The sequence below is a fragment of the Bombina bombina genome, chromosome 3 (genome assembly GCF_027579735.1).
Source record: "Bombina bombina isolate aBomBom1 chromosome 3, aBomBom1.pri, whole genome shotgun sequence".
Classification (NCBI taxonomy): domain Eukaryota; kingdom Metazoa; phylum Chordata; class Amphibia; order Anura; family Bombinatoridae; genus Bombina; species Bombina bombina.
Genome location: NC_069501.1, coordinates 1,282,327,808 through 1,282,338,801, shown reverse-complemented (window position 1 = coordinate 1,282,338,801; position 10,994 = coordinate 1,282,327,808). Strand labels below are relative to the sequence as shown.

The window sequence follows — 10,994 nt, the reverse complement described above, 5'->3', positions numbered from 1 at the left end:
AAAGTCCGTTTGAGTTAGAAGTTTTAGCAGATGGATGGTATGTCGTATGTTGGTTTCAGGCTTGTTAGGTTTGTTAAGCTTGTTTCAAAGCTGAAAGTGTGGGAGAGAGGAAGAGACAAGGGAATCCTTTTAAACAGGCGAAAATAGTTAGATGGCAATGGTGCACACTTATACTTACGCCGAATGCCATAGAGATGATCTCCTATGCCTGTCAGGATCCTTTGATTTACCGACCACTCCGTTTATAATTTTCGCTGGATATCTCTGACAGGTCAGTGAAGTGTTTGGCTCAGTTCGTCTCAGTACAAACGTGTGTCTTGTAAGACTACGGTGGCCCAGATGGTAAAAAAATCAAGAGCAACAAGTTTCCGCTGTTGACAGCCTTTCTCAAGCTCTATAGGAACTACACACAGGGGCCCATTTATCAAGCTCCGTATGCAGCTTGTGGGCCCGTGTATCTGGCGAGTCTCCAAACTTGCCAGAAACAGCAGTTATGGAGCAGCGGTCTAAAGACTCCATAACCCTGTCCATCTGCTCTGAGCAGGCTGACAGGAATCGCCAAAATTCAACCCGATCAAATACGATCAGGTTAATTGACACCTTCCTGTTGGCCAGACGATTGGCCTCGAGTCTGCAGGGGGCGGCGTTGCACCAGCAGCTCTTGTGAGGGAGATCAAGCTGGTAGGTTTCAGTGGTTGTGAGGTTTTGTGCTAGTGGTATAAACTCTCTTGTCAACTGTGTCGGGTAGATTAAATATATAACTTTCAGACTGACATAAAGTTGTAAGTATAATTGTGTAGGAGTGAGAACCTGCAAATAACAACAATAAAACAACAAAGTAACTGTCATAAAAACAAATTAAACAAGATTGTGAACAATAGTACGATTCTAGCAATATAGATAGTTACACAAGGTGACTGTTCTGTACTGTTAATGGGAGGAGGGGGGAATATCTAGTGGATTCCAGTAATGTATACCACACAAGGGGCTCCATTTATCATTGTTTGGAGAAATCCGACTTTCAGTTCTCCAAGAAGTTCTCCGCAGCTCGCCCTCTGTGAGGCGCACTTGTGCGCCAATATTTATCAAAAAACTGGTCGTATTATACCGCTTTTTTCCAAAGTCGAGATGCGGCGTGTTAATGATAAATCTCGACTATATTTACCATTCCATCATCGTAAAAAAGCGCATATTTTTGGTATTTTCCTTTTTTATTATAGGCATTCTTTTTATTTGTTGTAATTTAAGGTTATATAAACATTTATATTTGTAATATGAATTGAACAAATTTCTATATTATTATTCTTTTTGTGTTTTTTTTACAAACCACAACCTTTTACTACTATTCCACGTTATTTTTAGCAGATGGCTTACATATTACAAAGTCATTTTTTATTGGTTTATCTACTTAACACACCGCATGCAGACCTTTTTCTACTATTCAACGTTATTTTTAACACATGTCTTACTTATTACAAAGTCATGTGTTTTGGTTTCTCTACATTACACACCCCATACAGACCTTTTAGGCCTCCATTTATCATGATAAATGGAGCCCATACTATTATTCCACGTTATTTTAACACGTTTCACATTTTACAAAGTCCTTATTTTTTGGTTTATCTACTTTAGACACCCCATACAGACCTTACTATTATTCTACGTTATTTTAGCACATGTCTTACAAAGTCTTGTTTTTTTGTCTTTTGTTTAGCTATTTTAGACACCCCATACAGACCTTTAACTATTATTCCTTTTGATTTTCAACACGTCTTTTATCTTTACCAACTAATTTGTTTTTCTCTACCTACTTTACACAACCCCTCTAGACATTTCACTACTATTCTTTTCAAATTAACGTCTTACATTGACCTAATCTTACACTTTCATTGATAAGATGTTTCAATTCATTGATAAGATGTTTCAATATATATTACACAATAACGACAATTGTTTATATTTGTTAAATAATATATGCATTTATTCTGTATATAAAATAAAATAAAAAAAAATGTTGCCAGCACATTCATAAATTTTTTAATAACACATAAATGAAAAAGTTACATGTTTTCATATTTCAGCCTCATTTTCCTGACTGCTGAGTAACTGCTTATCAGTCCAGTTTCAGCTTTAAGCAGGACTTCAAGGAGCTCTTTTTTGCCTATTACAATTTTTTCATCATCCGGAACTAAAAAATAAAAAATATATATATATTTTGATTATTTTGAATAGCATTTATAGACATGAGAGTAAAAAAAATATCTGTCAATGGAATTACCAACAGCAATAACATATATTTATTCATAAATGCTATAACACTTACCCCAGTTATAATATTGAGGTGACTGAGAGTCTTCATCGTGTACCTCTAAGTTTATTAAATTTTGTTGAGTTTCTTCAAAAAACAAAATTTTGATTACAATGTATTGATAATGTAATTTTAAAATATATCTATCTTACACAATATTTTTCTCTCTATCTATGTTATCTTTCAATTAATTTTATTTCTATATTTACATCTGTCTTTTTTGATCTATATACATATATCTATCTATCTATCTATCTATCTATCTATCTATCTATCTATCTATCTATCTATTGATCTATATATATATATATATATATATATATATATATTGATATATATAAAAAAAATATGTGTTTGTGTTTTTATATATATATATATATATATATATTTGTTTTTAAAAAAAATATATACACATTAATAAAATTGATATATATATATGTGTATATATATATATGCATACATATCAATTGTTTTATATATATATATATATATATATATATATATATATATATATATATATATATCTATATATATATATATATATATATATATATATATATATATATATAAATATAATGTTTTTATAATGGATATATCAACATAAAAAAAATAAAAAATCACCTGATGTTCCTTGATGAACCTCATCTTCTTCATGGCCCTCCTCGTCCTCTTGTTCCAAATGTTCTTCATCTTGTTCCAAATGTTCTTCTGACTCTGTAGGCTCTACATGTCCTAAAATTATTATTACAAATAAATTTATATTTATAAAATATATATGTTAAAGAAATCTCAAAGAATTTTTTTTTAGATTACCTTCAATGTTATCGATATCTTCTTCTCCTTGCTCATCCATTGCATTATTATTTGGAGTGCTATTATCTATAGCATTATAAAAAAAAATAGTTAAAAGATAAATTTACTTTAATACCTGTCTTTGAATTTTTTTTTTTCTCGACATTACAGTTACATTTTTTATACCTGTGTCTTGAGTCCTATCTTCATCCATAAAAACTGTGGGCAATGGGTCTGATTCCCCTTCAGAACTAGAATTGGTATCAATGGGAAGAAGGTACCTTGGAGCTCTTCTTCTTTTGACTATTAAAAATTATAAAATAAAAAATTTGTGAAAATATATTCTTAAAAATCCAAACACACAAAAAATTTGTCTGAAAATCCTATAAAAACTTGATTCATTCACACTTATCTGCAGGCAATGGTAATCTTTTAATCCTATTATTGTTTAACTTGTTTATCTTATTGAAAATATTCCAATTAAAAACTATACATTTTTAATACTTAAGATTATATAATTAAACTATATTTATATCTATATTGCTTACATTTTTTAAGATAACTCTTTATCAAAGTGCGCATTTTAGATTGCCTCCGGTACAAGTCGTTATATCTTTTCAGACATTGTTTCCTCGTTCGTTTTTGCCCAGAGACTCTCCTTACTCTTCGCACCATTTCACAGAGAATTCGGTTTCTTGTGTCCTGGTCCAAAGTGAAAATCCCTTTCCTTTTTTTTGGAAAATATTTATCCATAGTGTAAGAAATAATCAATAATTCTCCAATAGAGAACTTCTTGGATCGTGGCATTTTCTAAATATTATTCAATCTCTACTCACTGACGGGACTAATTTTTTTTTTTTAAATGCGCAATTTTGTAAGCTAAAACCTATTTTTACAAATAGCACTCAATTTGGATACATATTTTGTAAAATATTATCAAGAATCGTATTTTAGTATACAACTTGATGTATTTTTTTATCCATTTTAATAACAATGAAACATTGTATAGAACTGCGCCACAACAGCACTATTTTTTGGGCAACATTAACAAATGTTACATGTATCCGTTGATAAGGTGAAATAAAATTAAAGATACATATAACAATTTAATGATATTTAAATTTAATATTGTTATTCATAACAAAATTATCTTTATTTACATGTAAAATTGTTATTAAAAACAAAAATGGAAATCCAGGTATTCCATATTAAAAATAAACTGCGACATATCTTTCCAGAACATCAGACATTATACGCCCATTTTCATCAACTACATTTAGATACTTTTTTGGAAACCGTTATAAAAGAAAACTTTATTCAGTTTGTATCAACACTTTAGTTATTTTTTGCGCTCTATTGTATCACATTTTTACAATGGCATCTTCCCAAGCTGGAAAGACCAAAAGCGGGAGAAGTATCATGTTCACTCATCGGCAGAATTGTATTTTGGTCGAAGCTGTGATCGAACACTACGATGAAATCATTGGGTACCAAGCAAGAACTGTAAACCCACAGAGAAAGAGAACAATTTGGACACAAATCAGTAGATCTGTTTCAGCTGAAGGAAGTTTTCCTAAGGATGTGCGGGCTTGTCGGAAGAGAGTAACTGATATTAGAAAAAACATAAAGAAAAAGGTTTGCAGGGAAAAGCAATCTGCCAAAGGAACCGGTGGAGGCCCTGGATATAGGGCCGAATTAACAGACTTTGAACAGATGCTTTATGCACGGATGGGTGATGCCGTTGTGGTTGGCCTGGATGTCCCAGCAGACACTATGGATTTTAGAGGTAAGTTAAATATAAACAACACCAAAATTTTGTTGTTCATGATTTAAAAAAAGAGAATGAAAAACTATATATCTTTATTATTGAAATCTATTATGTAATTATTTTGATTCAATAGATATTCCTTTATGGAAAGTATATGTAGATATGCTCACTATCTCTTTAATTTTGTAGATTTCTGCTATTGGATATTAAAATTGTGATTAGTTTACATTTTTATTTGTCAGATAAGGATTATGGAGAAAATGGAGACATGAACTATATTAAAATTAATCTAGTCAGTGTTATAACTATCTATTGTCTATCGAAATCGATCTAAATATTTGAAATTGTGTTTTTATCTATAATTATTGAATATTAATACAAGTATATTTATATTATTTAGAGCAAGAAGATGAGGGACGTCAGGAAGAGGAGATTGATGCACAAGAGGATCAACCTTTGGAAAATGAATTCACCTCACAAGACCAAGAACCCTCCACATCCACAGTACAAAGAGAAGAAGGGGAGAGTAAGTTATTCTTAAAAAACAAACAATAGTTGTTATATATTTTAATAATGATTAAAAACCAGATGAGCACTGATGATAACTTGTGGTCTAATGTATATTTTGATTGTATAAATCGATGCAGTTGATATTCTAATATTATTTTTATGTTGTTGTAGGTGTTCGTGCTTTACTACAATCGATGCAGGACAATTCTATATTATTATTCGAGGGTAGGTTGTCTTATAATTTAATTGTCATGTTAATTTTTTTTTTTTTAAGAATTTAACCTATTAATAATACATATTTTCCATGTCATACAGAAGATCAGGTTGAAATCAATTTGGAACATCTGGTTGAGGATTCGGTATGTCCAGAAGATGAGGATGAGACTCAGGTTGAGGGACAAACATCAGAGGGACCAACACCACCAAATCTAGAAACTCCTCAGAATATCATGATCAATGACTCTGAAGAAGATGAAAGACCAGAACAATTGATAAACCCAGAAGATGTCACAGGCAGGGTAAATGATATCCAAAACCTCACAGACATGGCATTGGGGTTCAGGAATGAGCAAAGTGCATTTTTTAAAGAACTGATCAGATTACAAGAAGAAAGAAATGCAATTTTAAAAGCTGATTCCGAATTTAAGAGGGATTATTCCAAAAAGAAATTAGAAATTTTGAATCGAAGATTTCCGACTCAATAATTAATTATTAATATTTCTTGTTTTTGCACTTTAATGTTCCAATTTTTTTTCATGTTGAAAAGTTAAACACTAGAATTTGGTTACAGTTTAAGTTATTTTAGAAAAAATGTTACATGTTTCAGTATTCAAGTTTTTGTTATTACAATAAAAATGTTATTTAAAATACAAAAAAGAATTAAGGCTGTTTGTTTGTTCGTTCAAAAAAATTTTATTAAAAGAAGAAAAACAAATTTTTTTTAATAACAAATAAACACAACTTTTTTTTTTCATCTGTCTGATTATATAACAGTAGTGATGATTGTTATTGTCCAATTTTCAAAAAACTCCTGTGTTATCCGTGGTTTCTGTAATACAATGGTAAAAGATAATTAGCAATCCAGAAATATAATACTAATTCTTTGCCCCACCCACACCCAAAAAAAAAAAAATTACTTACATGAAAAGTATCTCTCAATAATTTCCATACGATTTTGAACACCGGCCCTAGTAGTGTGCCTGTTTAATATTTGTTGGGGGACATAGATGTCATCTGGTTGATCCTCAAGACACAAATCATCATCGTTAACTTGAGATATTGCAATATTATGTAACATGCAGCATACTAAAATTATGTCATTGCACTTCTCTGGTGAGTATTGCAAGTCTCCCCCTGACCTGTCCAACACACGAAATCTCATCTTCAACACACCGAAGGTTCTCTCGATAGCACTTCTTGTACTACGGTGTGACTCGTTGAATTTGATCTCTGCACGTGTATGGGGCGATGGTACTGGTGTCAGAAGCCAAGGCCTACACGGATAACCACTATCACCTACAAATAAAAAAATTAAAAGAATTATTAAATTGGAATAACAATCTATATGCACTTTTAGAAATACAGAAATTAATGAAATAAATAATAACATAAATGAAAAGATCATAAAATTAATTTTCACAAAAAAAAAAGGTCTAAAGTGTATATACATCTAACTAAAAATCTATGTCCTTCAAAGTTGAAAACCAAAATTAAACATAAAAACAATAACAACAACAAATATGAAGTTAAACTCACCCAATAGCCAACCATGGGGCATGTCTCCACGTTCAAACGATGTAAATAATGCTGATTGTTTGAGGATATGGTAATCGTGGCAGGAACCTGGAAATCCTGAACGCACAGCCCAAATTTTGAGGTTGGCATCACAAACAGCCTGAACATTCAGTGAATGGAAGCTTTTTCTATTCCTGTATTGCTCCTCCCTTAAAGCTGGTGGTCTTAAAGCTATGTGTGTGCAATCAATTGCACCAAGAACATTAGGCATACCAGCTACTTGATAAAAAGATGCCTTAACTGTGTGCCATTCTTGCACATTCCTGGGTACAAAAATAAACTTCTTCAGATGTTTCAAAACTGCTTTTAAAACAATTCTTAGATGCCTGCAAAATGAAGGCTGGCTAATGCCCACCACAGCACTAGAGACTGCCTGAAATGAACCAGTTGACAAGAAATGCAAAACTGCTAATAATTTTAAAAGTCCAGGTATCGCCCTTGTTCTTCTTGTCCTAGGGTCTATGTCATTTTGGATCAGAGAGTAAAGATTTATAATACTCTCCCTATTTATACGAAATCTTTGCTTTATCTCCTTATCAGACAATGCCTGTAGTCCACACCGGGGTAAAAAAACTCTAGGCACTCTTTGGCGTCTGCGTATGGGCATATTACCATCATCAAGACGATTTTCACGGCCCCTTGCCAAAGAAATAGCAGCCAACAGCAGAAAATATTCCATCTTCTCTCTCACAAAAAATGAAGTAAATGAAATGTTCTCCTCAGTGGATATGGAGAACTTTGGAGGGCGTAATTGTAGGAGAATATTAGGTTCTCCCATGGCGCAAAATAGTGATAAATATGAAATTTGGCGATCTGTTAGTCGATTTGATGAAAATACGACCGAAAAAGCGCTGTTTTAAGCTTCAATCGGCGCACATGTGCGCCTTGGCGAGATAGAATAGAGTGGTCGGATTTTTCGGTTGAAAATCAGTTTTTTTAGTCGTATTTTGTTTTAATACATAGGAGAGAATTTACGCCGGCGTATTTATAGGCGTAAATGTAGGAGAATTGCAATGATAAATGGAGCCCAAGATGGCAAATCCATTTGGTAATTATAAATTGTTCATAAGTAGCGGATAAACTATCCAAGGAGCATTTTTTTTTTTTTTTTAAACAGCGGTTAATCAAAGATCTCATAACTAAACTTTAGAACTAGTAAAGATTCAATAAAGTAAAAGTAGAAAACAGCTTTAATACAGAAAGGGAACCCCCATCCATATGGAATTTTGAGATTGTTTAGGTGATTAGTCAAGAATTTTGCTTCTCTCCGTTTGCTCAGAGGGATGAGGCTCAGGTTTGCATTGATTTGGATGTTATTACCTTCAAAAATGATAGTCTTGGATTTTCTTGAGGCATCCATGATCTTTTCTTTATCGTTAAAAATCTGGGAAAAAAATTGGAATTGAATAATATTCACCTAGATTACAAGTTTTGCGTTGCAGCTTGTAACAAAGAAAATATAGCATTTTCAGCATTAAAACAGCACTGCAGCTATTACAAGTGTTGTCGGTATAGCTGTACCGCACACCTTTCAGCCTGTAACGCAACGTCAGTCCTGCACACGTAAAAATTATCACCTAGATTTAGAGTTTGGCGTTAGCCGTCAAAAGCAGCGTTAAGGGGTCCTAACGCTTCTTCTTAACGCCCACTGGTATTTAGAGTCAGACAGGAAAGGGTCTACCGCTCACTTTCTTTCCGCGACTCCAGGCTACCGCAGATCCCCTTACGTCAAATGCGTATCCTATCTTTTCAATGGGATTTGCCTAACACTGGTATTTGGAGTCTTGGAAGAAGTGAGCGGTAGAGCCTCTACCGACAAGACTCCTACCGCCAAAAATAGTCAGTAGTTAAGACCTTTATGGGCTAACGCCGGAACATAAAGCTCTTAACTACAGTGCTACAAAATACACTAACACCCATAAACTACCTATGAACCCCTAAACCGAGGCCCCCCCACATCGCAAACCTTCTAATAAATTTTTTTAACCCCTAATCTGCCGACCGAACAACGCCGCCACCTACATTATAGCTATGAACCCCTAATCTGCTGCCCCTTACATCGCCGACACCTATATTATATTTATTAACCCCTAATCTGCCCCCCCCCCCCAACGTCACCGCTACCTAACTACACTTATTAACCCCTAATCTGCCGACAGGACCTCGCTGCCACTATAATAAATGTATTAACCCCTAAACCGCCGCACTCCCGCCTCGAAAACACTATAATAAATTGCATTAACCCCTAATCTGCCCTCCCTAACATCGCCGCCACCTACCTACAATTATTAACCCCTAATCTCCCACCCGCAACGTCGCCACTACTATAATAAAGTTATTAACCCCTAAACCTAAGTCTAACCCTAACCCTAACACCCCCTAACATATATATAATTTAAATAAAACTAAATAATATTCCTATAATTAAATAAATTATTCCTATTTAAAACTAAATACGTACCTAGAAAATAAACCATAAAATATCTACAATATATAACTAATAATTACATTGTAGCTATTTTAGGATTTATATTTATTTTACAGGCAACTTTGTATTTATTTTAACTAGGTACAATAGCTAGTAAATAGTTATTAACTATTTAATAGCTACCTAGTTAAAATAAGTAAAAAATTACCTGTAAAATAAATCCTAACCTAAGTACACCTAACACTACACTATCATTAAATTAATTAAATAAATTACCTAAATTAGCTAAACTAAAATACAATAAATAAACTAATCTTTAATGCAAAAAAAAAAACACTAAATTACAGAAAATAAAAAAATATTACAAGAAGTTTAAACTAATTACACCTAATCTAAGCCCCCTAATAAAATAAAAAAGCCCCCCAAAATAATAAAATACCCTACCCTATTCTAAATTACAAAAGTAATCAGCTCTTTTACCAGCCCTTAAAAGGGCTTTTTGCGGGGCATTGCCCCAAAGTAATGAGCTATTTTACCTGTAAAAAAAATACAACCCCCCAACATTAAAACCCACCCACATACCCCTACTCTAATCCACCCAAACCCCCCTTAAAAAAACCTAACGCTAATCCCCTGAAGATCTCCCTACCTTGAGTTGTCTTCACCAAACTTGGCCAAAATCTTCATCCAAGGTGCGCAGAGGAGATCCTTCATCCGGTAGAAGTCTTCATCAAGGCGGCGTCTTCAATCTTCAGCCATCTTCCAAGTAGCTGACGCGGAGCCATCCTCTTCATCCGGAGTCTTCTAACACAATGACGGTATCTTTAAGTGACCTCATCCAAGATGGCGTCATCCAATAAGTGTAGGTAGTTGGCCGGCGACATTGGGGGGGGCAGATTAGGGGGTAATAAATATAATATAGGTGTCGGCGATGTTAGGGGCAGTAGATTAGTGGTTCATAGCTATAATGTAGGTGGCGGTGGTGTCCAGAGCGGCAAATTAGGGGTTAATAGTATAATGCAGGTGTCAGCGATAGCAGGGGGGGCAGATTAGGGGTTAATAAGTGTAAGGTTAGGGGTGTTTACACTCAGGGTTCATGTTAGGGTGTTAGGTGTAGACTTAGAGAGTGTTTCCCCATAGGAAACAATGGGGCTGCGTTAGGAGCTGAACGCTGCTTTTTTGCAGGTGTTAGGTTTTTTTTCAGCCAGCTCAGCCCCATTGTATCCTATGGGGATATTGTGCACAAGCACTTTTTTCCAGCTTACCGCTACCGTACGCAACACTGGTATTGAGGGTTGAAGTGGAGCTAAATTATGCTCAACGCTCCCTTTTCTGAGGCTAACACAGCCACTCAGACAACTGTAAATACCAGCGTTGTCTTAAGGATTTGCTGG

General features: G+C 33.9%; 1 long non-coding RNA gene across 1 annotated transcript; it reads right to left on the bottom strand.

The window, feature by feature from the left end:
- Positions 1–2,948: 2,948 nt before the first annotated feature.
- On the bottom strand, positions 2,949–3,404 carry LOC128652171 (uncharacterized). Its single transcript, XR_008401288.1, has 3 exons — positions 3,287–3,404; positions 3,122–3,187; positions 2,949–3,040 (listed from the first exon to the last, which is right to left on the bottom strand). It is a non-coding gene; the product is annotated as an uncharacterized LOC128652171 (long non-coding RNA).
- Between the last annotated feature and the right edge of the window lie 7,590 nt (positions 3,405–10,994).